The sequence below is a fragment of the Corvus brachyrhynchos genome, unplaced genomic scaffold (genome assembly GCF_000691975.1).
Source record: "Corvus brachyrhynchos isolate BGI_N302 unplaced genomic scaffold, ASM69197v1 scaffold167, whole genome shotgun sequence".
In the NCBI taxonomy this organism is placed as follows: Eukaryota; Metazoa; Chordata; class Aves; order Passeriformes; family Corvidae; genus Corvus; species Corvus brachyrhynchos.
Window position 1 is genome coordinate 4,892,387 of NW_008239547.1, and position 13,514 is coordinate 4,905,900.

A 13,514-nucleotide genomic window follows, 5' to 3' on the forward strand; every position below is an offset into this window, starting at 1 on the left:
TTGGTCAGGAAAGCCTTTTATCAGCCTATTTGTTCATACTTCATTTGCTGATGTTTAAAGTTCGATGTTTCATACCGTAGTCAAAGGAATTATTCAGTAAAGCTCTTTGTGATGGCAATGGTAGCATATATCCTGCTGTTTATTTTCTTCATAAAAAGCAACAACTATATTTTAATTCATGAGCATGTGTTGTACATAATTTAAGTTACATGAAATGGAGAGCTAGAGCACCATATCTAGAGATGAAACGTAATGGGTTTATAGTTACATATCTGAAGGACACGCCGAGTGTGAAGGAGTCATAGTTTGATTTACTCTTGAAGGAGAAAGTACATGTTTTCTATCACGAGGTTTTTCCAAATGTCACACAAAAAGGTTTTATAAAGCATAACTATTTAGTTGATATTGACACTGAGTACTTAAGCCTTTTAGACATGATTGTAGTCCTATACAGGTGAAATTGGTGGATCTGAGAAAAAACCAAAGGTTCTGATGTCTATGTATGTCTGTTTAATATTTTTATGATTTATATCCTTTAGACATGAAAACATAGTCAGAATTATGTTGAAATAAAACAAAAAAACTCCTGGAAACAGGAGGCAAAAGCTGAAATTTAGTAACTGTCACTAATGATTCCTGATTGGATGCTTTCATGCGTAGCCTACTAAGCCAAATGAAGGTGCATAATAAAAAATGTCACTGAATTGAGAACATTAATTTTTCAGAAGATGTTGAGTTGGTAGTTGTCTTTTTTATATATATTTAGCTAGGAACACATACCAAAGCATGTTCTAAGTTATATATAAATAACTACACCTTTCCCCCATGCTGAGAGATCATGTCTCTGAATTTGCACTGGTAAAATTTAGGACGACAGAATATACACAGTATAAAAGCAGAATATGGAAGAAGGACTGTTTTGATTTTTAAAATAAAAACTTTTCTCTCTACAGAAGAGAGAAAGAAACAAAGTTTTTTAGGGGCACTCCTAATTGGAACAGGCTCAATAATGAAGTGTACAGAATTAGAAGTCCTTTTTACAAAGCAATAGAGAGAAAAGATGCAAAAAGTGGGGACGTGACTTTGGGAGACATCAGTGGGAAGTTCCTGGATATGTCTGCTTGGGGTTATTCCATTAGATTAGTTTAGTCATTCACTGAAATTACAGTAATTAAAGAGATTAAACAGAAGTGCACACATACCACCTTTTTTTTCCCCAGTCAAGGTGCTTTTCTTATTAATCACACAGTCTCTACAGCTCTATGTCTATGTATTAATAAGTCCTCCAATATTCCATGGGGCTATTCCATAGTTGTTTTTCTAATGGTGAATTCTGGGATGTGTACCAGAAACTACAGAAATTTGGAAACCGGACTTTAAGGTAACGACTCCCTTGATTCCTGTGCTGGCATCTGCTGATTTTGCCAGCGCCACCTTTGACCTGCTGACAGGCAGCGTAGAGAGAGGATGCTGAGAGCATGTCCATCAGAGTGTGCACTTTTGGCACACTGGCAGGTGGGCAGCAGACCGGTTTAGCAGTGTCATTTCATCGGGTTTCTGAGGACATGGGAGTATTCTTAACAGAGAAGAAGAAAGACAAGAACTGAAAAGCTGTTTTTCTGGAATCACTGCACATGATAGAAGAGGTACTTGTGGACTGAGCCAGCTAGCAGACCTCCTGGGATAGGTGGTGAAGCAAAACTCAGATGTCTGAGCCTCCTAGCAGATTGTCAGAAAGGTAAAGGAACTCCCTAGAAATCTGCATCCTAGAAGTCACCTAAGTGTTGCAGCACCAGAGCAGCAGTATGAAAGTTGTCCCCAGTGCAGAAGAAATAGGTTGTCCTTGCTCTTTGGGGTGCTGGCTGCCCCCACTTACTGCCTGTTAGTAGTTAACCAGGTTGGGGATGGCAGATCAGCTTCTGGGCTTGTTGCCATGGAAGATTGAGATGTTTCTTTGAGCAGTGCTGCTCTACCAGGTGTATACACAGGAGGAACTGGCATCCCTTCAGAAAGCAGAGGAGAGAGATTTGTGTCCACTGATTTTTGGGAGCAACTTTTCTGCTTCATTTGCTCTGACAGTGCCTTCTCAATGTTTGGGTTAGTGACTCATAGATGGAACTAAATGTAGCACTTGGGAAGTACAGGACTGACCTCTGCAGCAATCCATGCACATACATGGCAGGGCATTAATGATTACTGTGTAGCATCTATGCTTAAATTTACCTCAGACAGCAGTAGAATTTGAAAAAAAACAACGGTTCCCATGTAGCTGCCACAAATACTACTTAAAAACATAAAATGCTGCCACCCAATTCAAGGGCTAGAAAAGGAGTAGAAAACTTGCTTGCTGGTAATCTCAGTGAGAAAAGTAACATAAGAAAAGGCAGAAGGTACCTTGATGAGGCTTTTGGAAATAAAGCATAAGAATTGCATGTAAATATACAGGCTGGCAGTGGCAACAAAAGCTGCTCCTTAGTAGGCTGGACACTTCAGAGAAGTTCACTGTAATCTTCCTTTCTCCCTTCATCTACTCTTGTTTTAAAGTCCAGCTGTAAAAACCTTTAGTTCCACTTCCTCCACTTAAATGAATGCAAAAAGAATCTTTAGACAAATCCTGATCCCAATCCCACATATGTAAAACAAGATTAACTTGGTTGACTTTAATGGCATCAGCTGGGCCATACTTTACTGAAACCCATCAGCAATTAGATGACTTGGCTTAAGTCAAATGCATAAATAACAAAGGTATTTCCAGTACTCTCTCTGTAAGCTGGTTTCATTTGGCTGTCCCTGGAGTTAATCTTAGCCCTGAGTTCAAAAAGACCTGGATTTCACCCAGAGGTGTTCCATCAGCATAAATCTGGCCTAAATGATAACAGAATAAGCTCTACCAGCTGAGTGAACCATGCAAGCACCTTTCAAGTGCAAGCAAGTTTGGGGCTTTCAGTGCACCTGTCCAGTATTCTTCTGAGGCTGAAAGGGAACACATTTCACCAGTGATGGGAAAACAAGAGAAAAATATTTGCAATTCCAAAATAACTACATGGAAAACTATTGCTTAGAAATAACTCCACACATATCCTTTCATAAGTAGCCTTTGTCTGTGAGCAGCGCTAACTTGTAGTGAACTTTTTGATACGGGATTTTATTTTCAGACCACTGCAGACAGATTTTTTTTCAAAGCAACAACTGTACTATTTACTGCATGCCACAGCTGTTTTTAGAAAGAATTGCCACAAAACGTAATTTAAAAAGAACATTCATGTAAGACCCACAAACTTTTAAGTATGCTTACCAAATAGTACATATTTCTATCAAAAAGCTCTATTTCATTTTTCTCAAATAATAATATTATTATATAATTCTTTACCTCAGTAGACAACAATGTTCCAATCTTTTCCTGTACGTTAATGGGAAGGGAACAAGAGGTTGCTTTGGTTCTACACTATCTTGTCTTTATCTATTATACTTATCATGCAAAATAGATGCAGGCTACTATCAGGTACTTGAGCAGCTTTCTGTGCACAGTTTGAAACTGGTTTGCCCAGACAGCTGCATATGAAACAATGTGTGGGTGAATCACGGCCCAAAACTCAGCTGAAGACATACCTGGACTGAGGGCCATACCCCCATACGACATAAAGCAACATCATTCTATTCTTAATGGAGTCTGTTTTCTGCAGATAAGGATGTGTCCATAGGGGTCCTCAAACTGCTAAAGCTGAGAAATTTCATATGGAAACTGGAATGGGAAAAATAGTCTAATATCCGGCTTCTTGTTTGATAATACTGAAAATTAGTTGTCTCCATTAAATGTGAATCTAAAAGGTGAAAAACAGCTGATTAAAAAAAAAAAAATTGCTATGTCCTTTGTTTCTGTTTCCTACTCACAAGCATCCCTCTGTCCTGAATCCTGGACTAGAAATCTGTCTATCCATAGAAAATTTTGCCTAAGACATGCTTACCCCGTCTGATAACAAATCTGCCTTGGTCTCTGCACATGAACAAAATACACTCTTCTTAGTCTTTGTTATGACCATAAGGAAAAAAAGAAATTATGCATTTAGACACACAACATCCATTTTAACTCTCATCTAACTGTAATCCCTGCTTATTCAATACCTCAGATGTGTTCATGCAGCTTCTAATGGGTTAATTTATGCCAGTGCCATATTGAGCAGCACTGCATTTCCCTGCTGAATAGCTATGCCAGTTTGCAGCAGTTGAAAGGTCAGACTTTGAGGTTGAGCATTCTCACTGTCTGTCTGGGATGCCCAGAACTACAGTGCTTTTCATGGTGAAGTACAGGCAGGCCACTGACTGCAAGAAAGCCCCCTAATTTTGTTCTTTAACACTGTTGTGTCCAAACAAGTGACAAAACACAGAAGACTGGAACTAAGTCAGATACCTCTGCCTTTAGTTAAACAAAGCTGTAGTGCAGATAGGCCTTGCAAAGGCTGGAAGGAAATCCAGCATCTTGTCTTCTTTTGTTTTGTTTCTTGCAGATGTGTGTGCCAACTTTTTTTTCTTTTGAGATAAATGCAAGCAAATATATGTGCATATTATCTGCAATGTTATTTTATATAACTCAGTATTTACCTGTTATTTATATACTATATATAAGCACACAGAGAATTTTCTAGCAGAAAATTTAAGATGACAACTGAAAAGCTACTTCTAGGAGAAATACATATTTTCAAAGATGTGAAAGCACTATCTGTAAGGGAGCAAAGCTCTTAGCAACGTATGTCATTTTCTCACAGATCCTTTTCCTTTTGTACTCCCTCCTTTGCCTTTATTGATGCTGCTTCACTAAAAAAACCAGTGCTCTAGGGTAGACCTCAGAGCCCCAACTCCTACCAGCCTCTTCCTCCCTTATTCTCAGTAGCAGAAGCTACTGCAAGGTTACTTTGCAATCGAGAAAAGAAGTTTATACAATGCCCCAACTCTGCAGCTTTCAACTGTTCCTCATTTTTTCAGATTAGTGCCTTAATTAAGTCCAAATGTTTTTCATTTTCTCCTTTATGGTCCCTTCTGTGAAACCTGATGCTGGCCATGGACACTGTCCTCTTGTGACCTTTTCTCTTCCTGTTCCTGCTGCTGGCTGGCTTTTAAATTGTGAGCAATTGTAGGAGGGTGATGGTTGCACACTTTTTCATTTCTTCACACACCCAGGGGGCTGCTCACTCTGTTGCTGAAGTCAGAACCAGTCAGGAATCCCCCTTGCTTTTCCCCTTCTCTGTGAGGCAGAAGTGACTGAGAAGAAAACAGATTTTTAGCTGGTGGATAAAGCAGTTCATACCATCCACTTGAGTCACTCTCAGTATAAACTCTTAATACAGTGCAGCAGTAATTTATCACATTGCATTAAATGTACAAACGAGGTTTCTTAAGTCCAGCCATTGATTTCAAGATGATTATTTTTAGGGAGCTATCTTGCAAGTTCAGCCAGCAATTTCACATGCATTTTTTTAGCAAATCACATGGGTGCCTGTGAGGGCAGGAAGAGAGCTTGAAGTGTTCAACACTGAGGAAAGAGTTCAGTAGAGTAGAAAAGCAGAAATTTTAACTGACTCGTTTCAAAGTTTACCTGAACAATGAAGTGCAAATTTTGCCAATACAGTATGTCAACAGAGCTGAACTGAAGATAACAGAGGAAAATTAAATTAGCTAAGAATCTGGCCCAAGTGATTAAGGAAAGAGAAACTAAAGAAAACAAAAAAGGCTTCATCCTTTTCTTGTGGCGTGAGTAGCCCCAGTTACTGGAACTACACTGATGTAAAATTGGTTTATGTAGCAGAAAAATCAAATCATATGTCAATTGGAATTGCATGACTGATGGTAAACATAAAAATTAAGCATGAAAACCATGGTCAGAGACAAAACCATTGCAATAGGAAAAAGACAGTAGTAGTATCTGCAACAGCATTCACCTGCAGGAAAAAAGAGACAACTTCTAACACATTTTACCTTAGTACAGAGCTACAGCATGTCTTTCTTCTCAAATGAAACTTTGTATCACTAACCTCATTTCTCTGTATGAAGTGTAATAGGATTTGTAGAAATTATGCAGATGTGTCCACAAAAACTGCAAGTACCAGAAGATGAATGATGTACAGAAACAGTAATTGTTTATTTTTTCCGTGCAAGGTTTGTTCATTGTTTCCCTCAGGGAGACAGATGTGCAGACTGTATGTGCTGAGTGAAATGAGTACCCCTTCCTTTTTGACACCTTTAAAATTATTAGAATTAAATCTATACTTTTCTAAGTGAAATGTTTCAATTTAATCAAACTGTGCTGTCATGACCATACTTACATTAAGAGTTTAAGAGCCCTTCTTTGCCCTCAGCTAATCCCTCACATATGAGGTTTTCATGGTTAAATTGTCTCCTGTGTAAGTAATCAAGTACATATGAACTCTGCTGCTAGGGAAATTGAGCACAAGTCAAAATCTCTAAGAATGAATTGCTAAGAACAGTGGAGTTAAGGAAAGGAGGGGATCTGGCTTCAGTCATCAGGTCCTCCTGATTCTCTCTCTTACCTTGTAACTTACTCCAGTGAAAATCTTAAAGATGAACAATATCTGCTTCTGTATCAAGAAAATGCATTCATTTTGTGTGCTCCTGCTGCCACTCTTTCACTCTTCTAATCATTCTCATAATTATATTTTGGAAAGCGAACACCCATCATCTTATAATAATGCTGGTCCATGGAATGAAATGTAATACCTAAAGGACAACATCACTGTATAAATTTCCAAGTGTCTGGAAATTGTGCCCAGCAGGAAATAAAAGGGCAATAATGGAACTTCCAGTTCAAAAGATTTTTTTGTAAGATCACTGGAAAATGTTGCGATCAAAAATCAGGGAATGCAAGTGAAAGAGCTCCAGTTTTTAAGGAGGATAGAGTTATACTAGCCAAACCAGGACCGCTATGAATTTTGACACTAAAAATTCAGATAAAGAAGGTGGTAAAGAGGCAAGATTTAGGTCTTTATGTAATGAACACACACATAAAGGGACCACGTGAACAAAATGCAATGTTGATTAATAAATGAAGCATAGGCCCATAAAAATTGAATAAATGCCTAGAAAGATAGTCAAGAGATCATGCAGCCCACTGTATTACCCACTAATAGGAACTATTTCTAGATGACTTCTGACAGTTTCCTGTCTTTCCTAAAAACCTCAGTTGATGTAAATTGTGATGTCCCTACTCACAAACAATATAAACTAGCTTTCTACTACTTCACCACTGAAAGTTTTACTTAATGATGAAATTAAAATTTTTGCTATTATCTAATCCTATGGTTTTGAACAAAAAAACCCTCTTTTTTTATGGGACTTTTTATCTATTTCAGAATAGTTATCATGTTCCATCATAGCTCCTTTCCCCTCTATTTTCTCACTGTGTTGTTTATGCTGTGCAACTATTTCATTTTACTTCCTTTAACCATATTTTGCAAATAGCTTAACCAGTTTGTTCTCTTTTTACAGTGTCTATAGTTTCTCTCATGGGGAATAATATATGCTTAGAAACTTTTTTTTGATGAATTTACAGCAGTCTTTGATGCCTACGTTCACTTGGCTACCTGCTATCTATTAGTTTATTGAAGCCTCCACACTTCTAGTCCATCATCTTTTTTTGCTCTTCTTCCTCACCTTTCCAAGAATCCTATACCCTGTGACTCCAAGGTTACTCTTACACATCTGATCTTTCACCTTCACATTCTCACATCATTCTTTACTGCTTAGCTTCAAATCTGGAAAATCCTACACTTTTTAAAACAAGAATTGCCAGTAATTCCAGGAACTCGCTGGACATTGGTGTTCTGTTGCATTCTTTCACCAAGGAATACCTGGGTTGTTAAAATCCCTCATTAATATTATATCCTTTCCTTTGTCTGATTCTGCTTTTTGGACACAAACAGCCTCAAGTCTTCCTTGTTTAATATTTTGCAATCCCTGCAATCAAAGCCTTCATATTCTTTTCCCCTTTTACCTTCTCAGAGATAGTAAATTCCTCCACAGTCTGGATCTCCCAGCACACCTGTGTACCCTTCAATGCAGGGCAATGTATCTCATCTTGCCTGTCCTTCTGGGCAAGCTAATGCTTCATTTATTAATATTCCAGTCATGCCACCACCTCAGCACAATTCATGAGTATCTGGTGAAGGCAGAATCCATTAATGAGTTAAAAAATCTTAGTACCTTTAAGAAGATGCATTTGTTGGGAAGCCCAAGGACTTAAAAAACTGAAAAATAATTAGGGGAGGTCTTCTGAGGAAAAAACAAACCCTCAGAAGAACAGGACAGAGCAGGGAGAATGCAGCGTAGCAACAGTTCATACCACTCACCTTGAGGCAGGAGCTAAAATGAGACTGGATAAGTGCTCTGAGAGATCTGAGAAACCATGAGTGGCTGTGCTTGTTGGACACCACAGCAGGGAACAATACAAGCATTCACTTATATAGAGAGAACCCAAAAAGAAAAATGAAGTAAGTATGTTAAGAAAGGAATACTTTCCACTACCTACAAGGAGAGAAATCTTTGGAGACATGGCTTGTGCCAAATATTTTCCTATGCTTGGTGCATCAGCAGGATTCTGGCAGGTGTCCTTAGGAAAACAGAGCACATGTTTGTGCACATTCTGCACGTCCTCTGGGAGACACTGTTCCTGCAGATGGCTGTTTGGGTTGTGTTTGGCACCCACAGTATTTCACAGGAAAACACAGGGAAAAAACAATGGTGGTGGTATTAAAGGGTATTGAAGTATTAGGTGATATTTTTACCTGGGGAAGGCAGTAGAAAAGCATGACCAGAAACTCTGAGTAGCCAGGGGTTTACCAAAATACCAACAGTAAATAGTTAAGCAGAAATAACACATCTGGGAGAAAAATTAGGATGTGAGTAGGCCACTATAAAGCCATTTCTAACCCATTTTCTTGAATAGGCAAGAATTCTGAAGATGACATTCCCCAGCTGTCCCTGCCAGGCTGGGAAGTGCTGACTGCTCAAGCTGTCCAGCTCCAAAGCAGCAGGGTGCTCCTGGACTGAGGTGTCCTGTGGCTGTTGCCACAGTGCCTCGTGGCAGGCAGCCCATGGTGGCTCATCAGGACCTGTGGCAGCTTGGTTAGCAGATGGATATTTTTAGGCAGTGGCTTTGGCTGGAGCACAGCTCTGCTCTGGCACATGTGAAGCCAGAGACCGGTAACTGAGATATCATGGGTACAAACAGAAATGGTGCCACTGCACTCATGTAGAAAAGGAGGCTTCTGCCTGAAATCAGGGGTGAAAAGTAACCATGTTCTGTAAAAAGCACAGGCTGTTGGGCTGACCATAAGCCGTTGTCCCTAAGGACCTAGTAAACTTCTTACAAGGATTTGAAACTCAGTTTTGCAGCTACGTTTTTGCTTTTGATTTAAAATCAAATGCAAATCTGGGAAAAATTTACAGCTGCAAATATATTTTCTATACCACAAATAGTTAGAGTGCAAAAACTGAAATTAAATTTCCTCTCAGTCAGCCTGATAAAACAGTGTAGCTTTGGACAAAATGATTATCAGGAACTCAAGTGCGTATTAGGCAAAGTACCACTACTCTTTTTTTACACTCTTCTCTAAATAATCACAACTGATCTTTGTTGGTGGCGAGGTACTTGGCTAGTACCTCTAGTCTGGCAGTTATTTGTTCCTCTGAACTACTGTTGAGAGCAGAAAGTAGTGAAATCCATGAGCAGTGGCCCATGTACAGCTTATTTTCTCACCCTGCTAAGATGAAGTTCTTGTTGTTTGGAGTATTTTATTTAAAGGCACTGAGCAGTGATTCCAAAGGCACCATAAAAAATGTGCTTAAAAGGATACATGAAAGTCAAGCAAGGGACTGAAAAATCTAAGAGAAGGGCCAGGGATGTTTTATATTGGCCTTAAATAAACAGTGCCATTGTGGGAAGTTAAATATGGTACCATCTGCCAAAAATACTACTCAAGCAAAAGAGCCTATGTTGGTAGCAAAGGAAATATCTCCCCCTCTCTCCTCTCCTGGCATGAAGCAGACGTAGGTTTGTTTATGTTGGCTATATAAACTTCATTGCTCCAAGAGAATTATTCTCAATTCCTGAAATAGACTCATTTAAAGATATTAGAATAAAAAAAGGACGATCTCCTGTAGTAACTCTGTTACACTGCAGCTGAGTTTTCTTCATTATCAGACATTGTGCTTCAGCTGATATGGAGATTTGGAGGGGTGACCGATGCAAAACTAGGGCCCAATCAAGTCCTGTTTTTCAAGAGAGTCTTATACAGGCAGAGACCCCAGGAGGGTATGCAATTTGAGTCCCAGAACGTGGTATAAGCAAAACAAAAAGGTTTACAACCAACCTGAGAATATGAGACCTGGGAAGCACAATTTGTCCACTAACTGAGTAAACACAGTAGCTGCATTTTACAGCTCCAAATTCAAGAGGTCATTCCTGCCTGAAAAAGTACCAGTGTGTGCTTAATATCTGTTGAATACCACTGTAATCTGAGCCTCAGTGGTTCCAATAGGCAGGTCACAGAGGAAAAATATCTTCAAAACACACAGAGATTTGCATGCAGAAGGACGACGCTCACGTGTCTAGAGAACCGCAAAGGGCAGAAGAGGTACAAAGACTTTGCCTAATGCAACTGCAGCTGAACAATGACTGGGAATCTGCTTCTTACATAAAGCAAAATTGCACAAACCGCAACTTCTCCTCCCTGGGAACACAGAGAGCAGTGGAGCTCACCTCCTGCCTGCAGCCGAGTTAGCCATTTTCTGCAAGGAGAACATTACATTTAATCCAGCAGGGAGGTCCCCATTCAGGTCTCTTCCAAATGCTGCCTTTCAGCTTCATGTTTAATGATTCAAGCTGCCCTCATGCCTTTATGAATATAATATGAAAGAGCTGCGAAAAGAACTGCTTGCCTCTGAGATTCATTGCCATCAGATAAAACTATGATATTTATGTGGTGTATTATACTAAAGAAAATTACTCTACTGGGGCATAGCTCAGTGCTGGCAGAAACCGTGAAAGTGACACTAAATTTTGGGAACTGCTGTGAAAGACTGAAGAAATTTGTTATTTCAGTATCATGATAAGCAATATGTGCATTGAAATTATATTCCATAAAAGACTATATACTAACATTCAATCAATAAGACCTTTTCTTTCGTGAGGTTTTTCCCCCCCGGGATTTTATTCAGGTCACGCCTTGGAAATGAACAATGAGAACATAAAATTTAAACTTTTACATTAAGTTGCTCAAGAGCTAAGAAGACTGAGTGCATGTAGAGAAAAATGCAGAGGATCTTCTGTCCTCCACTTAATCATGCTGGTTACATTCTTCTCTTGTTCTGACTTGGAGATACACAGAAAGCAAACAGTATTTATAGCATAAAAAATTATTTCAGTTGCCATCCTTTATGCTTTCAAATGAAAGATGGGAGAATGCCCCAAGCTGAGGTTTTTATTCTTGTAAGTATGTATTTTTATGTTTCAAGTATTTGTCTGGCCAGAAGAGTGTAACAAATTGAATTTGACAGTTAATTTCTAATCACCTCCTTTATCATCCATTGCAGTGCAGTAATAAATCCTACTTCACCTCTCCCTTGGACTCTTTTTATTCTAATCACTGTGTTTCCATGGCTGTTGTTTTCATACCTCAACCTCCTTTTCTAGGCTCTAACATGTGCTTCATGATCCGTTATCAGAGTTCCACTGTCTTGCAAAGTCCACAAACACCTAACATTTAGAAATACTACATTAACAAAGGGAAAGGAGTCTGTAATTGGATTTTTCTCAATGTATTTAGTACATTTAGTGATGTATATCCTTTTACCATGTCATCTTCTGGCTTGATTCACACAAGAAAATGGTTAGCAACTAATAAAATAAGTTGATGAAACATTTTCAGGATCAGTGTGTCCAGCAACAACCCCCTGGGCCAAAAAATGACTTAGGAACAAGGGCAGTGAAGTTGTAATGGGAGGGAATGGAAATTCTACTTTGCATAAGGAGGCCAGAAGAGCTTGACATATTTAGTGTAGCAAAACAAAAGCTGATACAGAATGTCATTGCTTTCTATAAATACACTGGGAGGTTAAACATCAAGGAAGGAAAAGATCTTTTGAAGATAAGTACAGTGTTGGCACAAGAACAAATGGGCATAAACTGCCCATGAATGTATTTTAACTGGAAACTGAAAGACAATATGTAGCCAGTTGAGCAGTCAATGCTGGAGAGAGCAGACTTCCAATGCAAGTATGGGGGCACAAGAGGGGTTGTCAGATGGAGTGCGAACAGCTGAGGAAAGGCATTGTGTGATGTGGCCTGGGGCTAGCAGGGGACTGGGCTCCAAGACACAGGGGGTCCCTTCCAGCCCACTGTTCCTTTGTTTTAATTTTTCTCAAAGGTATTTGGAGATTCTGCATGGTGATGTCTCACAGCTGGTAAAGGATATGGCTCAGAGAAGAAAAAGAAATAAGCAACATGTTTTAGCTCGCCAGATGTATGTTATTACTTTATTCCCAATTCACAGGAAATGAACAATCATTTAGTACTGACAGGTACATACTGGAACTTACTATCTTTCTTTTAAACCTTAAAATAATGTACTACAGAAGTTTAGCATTAACCTTAAAGTAGACTTCACATTTTTGCCAAGGTTACTGTGATATCTTGTGAAACCTATGGGGGAAAACAGAAGAAGAAGGAGGCAGCAGGCAGAAATGATATAAATTGCTGCCAGAATGGCTGAAATGTTAGCGAGGTTAAAAAAAAACCCCTATCATCCAAAGCTCTTCTGCTCGCAGAGATACCTCAATGAAAGGTCTCTTGGGAGCTGCAGAAGGTTAGGTAGGTCTGATTTTCATTGGGGTGTAACCCAAATTACCTTCTTAATAGACAATTAGACAAGACAAAAGTAATGGTAAAAGCAGCAAGTGTCTCACTGAATCAAAGGACTACAGTTTGTTAACTGCATTAAGTGGAATGGGTTACAGCTATATAAGGGTAGGTCATTTCAGGTCTAAGACAAGGTCAGTGTTATTTACCAGGATGATTCAGTTTGGCTTTTTACATAACTTTTTAGTGTTTGCCTCTGAAGAGGTGAAGGTTAGGTATGATATCAACTAAAGAAAAACTCAGGCCAATACTTTCTAATGTTGCTAGAGAGTTCAGCGTGCCTTTCCTTAAAAACAGATAAGGCTGGGCACTCAAAGACAGGCAAGTATCCAGCTCTATCAGCAGACAGTTTGTCTAAAGGAGAAATCTGAATGGCATCTAAAAGCCAGCAGGCTGCTGCTCAGTGTGTCACCATTCCCACTTGCTCCTTTTCCACTGAGCAAGTCAATGCCAGAAGTGACATTAGAAAGTCTTGATTATCCCAGCCACCCCTTGAACTGGCAAGTCAGGAAGATTTATAAATAGCAAATGGTAACAGAATCATTCAGGTTGAAAGGGTCTTCTGGATATCACCTTGCCCAACCGCTCT